This window comes from Gigantopelta aegis, unplaced genomic scaffold, assembly GCF_016097555.1.
Source record: "Gigantopelta aegis isolate Gae_Host unplaced genomic scaffold, Gae_host_genome ctg1719_pilon_pilon:::debris, whole genome shotgun sequence".
NCBI lineage: Eukaryota > Metazoa > Mollusca > Gastropoda > Neomphalida > Peltospiridae > Gigantopelta > Gigantopelta aegis.
Genome location: NW_024532779.1, coordinates 78007 through 84499, shown reverse-complemented (window position 1 = coordinate 84499; position 6493 = coordinate 78007). Strand labels below are relative to the sequence as shown.

The window sequence follows — 6493 nt, the reverse complement described above, 5'->3', positions numbered from 1 at the left end:
TTACTAGGTGGATTGCTAGCTGTAAGAACATTGAGAAGTGAGATTAGAAGGCATCTGCTAGGAGATGCCAGTGGTAGAGAAATACTGCAAGGCTTGCAAAGAGAAAAGAAGGTCTACTACTATGTATTGATAACTTTATAGAGTTGCAGGGGCCTACCATTATTGCAAATCATGTAGCTGGTTATCCTGCTTTGAAGTTAGGGCTTACAAATAATGATAAGTACAGAAATATTTAGCAGTATAAATGGCATTATGCAGTGCAGGAGGTAAAAGAAAAGAAAAGGAAAGAAAAAAGGAAAAAAGGTTAGTTACATAATTAATGTATAGTGTATAACGTTAGAATATCATCAATTTTTCTTCAGAAAAAATGATTTCAGCAGTTGCCAAAAAGCAAATCATTATTAATGACAACATACAAATCATTTCTTTTCTTTTGTTCATATTTCTTTTGCACTATTGCTATGATGGAACTCTTCCCACACCAAATATCCTGGATAGTAATGTCTGCCACACTATCAAATGAACTATTTATATACAATCTTCTATTCAATAGCGGATCTTACTTATAAATCCCAATTGATGTGCAATATCAAGAGCAGTCCCTGCCTCCTAATACCTGATCTGCAATGAAAGATTATATGGTATCTTCAATAGATGGGTTTTTTAAATGCCACCAATTGTGTTTTGAAATCTTCATAGTCAAAGACAGAGCTTCACCAACTTGACCCAGTCTGAACGAGTGAGTGATACATAATATCTACCTGACATAATGAATAATTTAATTGAGTCTAGTAATAAAGGAAATACATGTAACAGAATGGGGATGAGTCTTGTAAAACTATCAAATGAGAATAGTCTAGACTAGTTTATGCAGAATGGAAATAATGTCTGGTATAAAAATGCAAGTAATTTAAAGCCACTATAAGTACTTACATGGTATATATAATAGAGTTAGGATCCTTCCATCTTCAATAATTCATAATGTTTCCCGTACATCATAAGTTGTAGGTTTTGATTGACACCACAATGTTTTTTTAACTCATCAGCCTACCCACGTCCACCCAAGTAAGTCATTTGTTAAGTCATCAGCTCCATTAGAAGAAAATGCTTGCTTCTTAACCGAACATTTGACTTTGATGTGGTTTTATAAACCCTATAATAAGTGTTAAGACATCGAGAACGTTGTACAAGATGGTCTACACAAGACAATTGATTAACTGATGTCTTTAATAAAGTTAGTCCAGAGAATTGAGTTGTCAGTTGCTACAAAAAGGGCTCTAGTTAGTAAAAAAAAATCTCTGAAAGAGCCATCTACTTTCACCCAACTTCTTTAATGTACGGACGTTAACGGAAAACAGGTTATAATTTCATTTATTAGTATACGAGTAACATTAGTTTGTTCATTACATTTCTGTATAAATTCAGAACGTTTCCGTTCACGTCCGCTTTTTGAAAGCTGTATAGTAATGTCACGTTGCTAACGAACAGGGACTTACTACTTGAATCAATTCTGATGATTGTTGACCTGCCACCCATACTTTTGTTGATGCGTGGCTTTGTATTATAAAGATTGTCGTTGACGTTCCATTTTGTCCCAGATCACAAAAAAAAGCGTCAATAAGAGGTAATCAGGCCAATTAACATCAATAAATGTTGTGCTCTAGTTCCACAGTAGTGTCTGATTCAATTGGAATATCTCTAAATTTGACTGTATATCAACTCTCTTCTACTCTCTCTTCAAATTTTTCACACACTATCGTCACGTGGGCCTCTCTTTCCTCTTATCTGTGTCCTCTCCCTCTTTTATTTTTCTCTCTAAGGTGTTCATGTCTCTTAGTTCTAGTCACGGGGTCAATACCTCAACTAACTCCTCCCATCAGCTTCCCCCCTCACAGTAGGACCAGTACGCCAACATAGGAAGCGGAACACAGCAACCCTAACCACAACTCTACCACACTCTCTCGTAAACAACACAACTTAGTTTTCCCCAGTTGAAAGACATCCTGAGCATTTGGTCTTCTGAGGCAGACATTATGGCTCAATGTCCACCTAATCGTTTCACTCAGAAGCGGCTCCTGCTGGTAGTAATAATCACAAAAATATCTTTAAATAATCATGCTACTAAAGGTGGTATGTGGTAAATCATGTTAAGAAACCTGGACAAACCAAGAAAAATAGTTATAAACAAATTTAAAAGGTATAACTAATATAGTTCCATGTCTTTGACTATTGTACTATAACATCAAATTATGTTTTTTGTCATGGGTGGATTAGTCAATATTGTCCACAATTATTGTAGCATGAAGAAGAACGACATATTTGATTGGTCATAAATTTTAATGTTTTAATCCTCTCTCTTATTAGTTCGTACAGATCTTCCCACTAATTATGGTGAAGAGGCATGGTCTAAACTTCAAGAAGCTATTTGTGCAGTCCACAGCAGTCAAGCTATCTCATATAGTCTAGAAGAACTATATAAAGCTGTAGAGAATTCTTGTTCTCATGGAATGCCATCTATGCTCTATGAAAACCTTCAGAAAGAGTGCAAAAAACACATGGAAATTCAATTACCATAATTTAACCAGTTAGCTCATTTGCTTATATTCCATTACTATTGCAATGTTTAGCCCATGTGCTTATATTCCATTACTATTGTAATGTTACCCCATGTGCTTATATTCCATTACTACATTATCATCCCTTAATAGAGATATGCTGGATGAAGGAGCTTACCTGTTAGTTGTGGATCGAGTCTGGAGGTCTTTCGTCATCAAATGGATACAAATATTAATTGTCATATGATAGTTATAATTTAACTGTTTTGTTTTTCCTCTTTACAGATCCTGATTCGCAGTATATTTCTTTATTTAGACAGAACATATGCTGTACCCATCAACACTACCAGCTATATGGTATTGTCTTTATATGATTGTAATTTATTGTTTGCAGCTGACTTAGATGTCATTATGTACATGTTGTAATGTAGTGGTAATTCCTTTTGAAGTTAAAAAATAAATATCTTACTTTGTTTAGGGACATGAGCCTAGAGCTGTTTAGGGTCACTCATTATAACTCAGCCTCGTATTCAGGAGAGAGTTCTCAAAGGAGTCCTTGCAGCAATACACAGAGAAAGGCAAGTGGGTGTGGTTGAAGTGTGTGGCTTTTGAGATCTATATTATAGGTGGCGGTGAGAGTGTTGATCGGACATTATTGAGCAGTTTGTTTACATGTTTGTAAGATCTACAGGTATCTATTGTTCACATGTTGATCTATTTACATCATCCTATTTAGCTTTATCAAGAGGTATTTGAACTAGACTTTCTCAAAGAGACAGAAACACTCTACTATGCTGAGTCATTAAGAATGATGAGAGATCCAGAGTTTACAGTAAGTATTATTAAGATCAATACTGAACATCAATTGTACTCAAGTATATTGTACAGTTCCCTTATTTTTACTTTTATACAACTATTAATACTATGTATAAAATTGATAGTAAGTATTTTGTTATTTAGTTACCGGACTATCTATCTCATGTTGATCGGCGACTCTCACAGGAAAATGATCGTCTCCTTCAATATTTGCACAAGACAACAAAGTATGGTGTGACTGTTAATCCATTTTAAGTCTATGTGTCCATTTTTAAATAGAAAACCATTAATATTGTGTGTTGAGAAACAGCTTGTTGGAGAACACTTACGAGAGATCTTAGACAAAGGTATGGGTACTTACCACTATAGTGTCTCATATAACTTATCATTAATTATCTTTTCATATAATAATGGCGTGTGTCATTAAATGTAAGAATATTTTTAGTTATTTATATAATTATAATCATAGCCAAATATTAATGTCCTACTTTCTTTTTTAGGGTTTGAAAGCCTATTAGAGGCTAATCGATATTCTGATCTACATTTGTTATATCAATTGTTTCAGTCGATTTAAAGATGGAGTCCCTTTCATACAAAAAGCATTTGGGGAGTACATTAAAGTAAATTAAAGGAAATAAAATAATTAAACTAATTTAGTTTAGCTTGCAACTAGTATTGTAAAGAGTACATTTATTACTATGTCTGGTTAATTCAGCTATCATTAGTACAATACCAGGATAGCTGTATATTAAGACTTGTGAACATCAGTACTTACTTAGGATGGCTACCATTAGTAACTCAAGTATATGCACTTTTTCTATTGTGTACAGAAATCAGGTATGCTATAGTTAGTGATCCAGAAAGAGATAAAACTATGGTACAAGAATTATTAGAATTGAAAGATAAAGTTGAAAGAATAATTAGTGAAGCATTTCAAGATAACGACAAGTTCCATGATGTTGTCCGCTAAGTTAGACTGTTCTTGTTTGAGTTAGTGTAGCATATAGACTAACCTGTTATATTTAGTTTTACTAGTTTTATTGGTTATAGGATTCCTTTGAGAGTGTAATCAATCGAAGGAAAAACAAACCAGCTGAGTTAGTAGGTAAGTGAATATAATCATTACATGATACACACACACACATCTCTCTCTCTCTCTCTCTCTCTCTGTTTGTCCATAGCTAAGTATGTTGATGCTCAGTTGAGATCTGGAACAAGGAATGGTCTGATGAAGAACTTATCAATTGTTGGACAGAGTGATGATTCTATTCCGTTATATTCATGGTAGGGATTTGAATATGTTCCATTAAGTCATTTTTGTTATTATTTCAGGAAAAGATGTTTTTGAGGCATTTTACAAGAAAGATTTGGCAAAGCGCCTCTTACTTGCGAAAAGTGCCTCATTTGATGCTGAAAAAATCAATGCTTTTGAAACTAAAACAAGGTAATGAAACAACATAGTATCACATGACACATCACATGATTTATGCAATGTCACATCATATGACTTTTACAGAATGTGGCCCTAACTTTACAAGTAAACTAGAGGGAATGTTCAAAGATATAGAGTTGTCGAGAGAGATGATGACCAGTTTCAAACAGGTACCTCAAAACATTTAATATTCCAGTAAATTAAATGTACTATTTATTACTAAAGCACTTACAAACCACTCAACGTGTATCAGGTTCCTTGGATCTTTCAGTACATGTTTTAACAATGGGCTATTGGCCTACTTTATACACCATGGAAGTTCTCTTACCTCCAGAGGTATACTTTTAAACTTCTAATTACATTTTAATGTATTACTTCTATTTAGATGGGTTGCTATCTAGATGTCTTTAAAGATTTTTATCTTCGTAAACACAGTGGACGTAAATTACAATGGCAACCTTCATTAGGTCATTGTGTTTTAAGAGCTACCTTTGCTCAGGTCACTAATAGTTCTTCGTTCAGCTTTCTAATTGTCCAATTGTCTGTCTGTCTGTCTGTCTGTCTGTCTGTTTGTCTGTCTGTCTGTCTGTCCTGTCTGTTTGTCTGTCTGTCTGTCTGTACATTCATACCACTGTTAATTTTTGTTTTAACTCATTTTTTACAGACGGAGAAAAATTTCAAGTCTCCTTGCTTCAAGCTTTGGTTCTCCTCTTGTACCAATGACACTGACAAACTGACTTATACATATATTCAACAAGCCACTGGAATAAGTAGAGTACAATCTACTAATATATATAATAACAATATCTTATTATAGCTGATGATGAATTGAGGAGAACCCTGCAATCATTAAGCACTTAACAAGGCCTCTAGAGTGCTTTTAAAGCAACCTAAGGTTAATATATTCTATTTACTATATATATATATATATCTATCTTTACGTTCTTAGGGAATAGAAGTAAAAGACAGCGATGAATTCACTTTTAATAAAGACTTTTAACACAAATTGTTTCGTATTAAAATCAATCAAGTCCAGATGAAAGAAACAGTACTATATTAAAATATATATTGTGTTATTATTTTAATGTGTATATTTTATAGAAAGAAGAAAATACTGCTACAAATGAGAGAGTATTTCAGGACAGACAATATCAGGTAAGAAAAACCATCTATGATATTGTTAATATTCTCTCTCTCTCTCTTTAAGGTGGATGCTGCTATAGTTCGTATAATGAAGATGAGAAGAACTCTACCTCACAATCTCTTAGTATCAGAGTGTCTTGGTCAATTACGATTTGATATTAGAGTAAGAGAAATTAGCTATTTGATTTAGATGATCAATCAATTAATTCATCTAATATTAGCCAACAGACTTAAAGAAACGATAGAAAGTCTTATTGAAAGAGACTACTTACTCGAAGTGAAGAAAATAGCAGTATATATGAATACATTGCCTGACAACTGTTTTTCATAGCTCCACCCCTCATATTTCATCATGCTCCTCCTCCTCATTCTAATTAATTCATTTTATTTTTTTTTTTTTATTGTCTTTTGTGTTTATGAATGTTTTATCTATTATACTCAATAAAACTAATTTATTTATGTCTACAGGTTTTAAAATTAATTACCTCTTGAATATTATTAACAGTTATAAATTATTAATATTCATATTTAATTAATAAGTGGTTAC

At 33.2% G+C, this 6493-nt stretch overlaps 1 pseudogene; it reads left to right on the top strand.

Annotated features, from left to right (window-relative positions):
• Window positions 1-3037: 3037 nt before the first annotated feature.
• LOC121391103 lies at window positions 3038-6261 on the top strand (annotated as a pseudogene).
• Window positions 6262-6493: the final 232 nt, after the last annotated feature.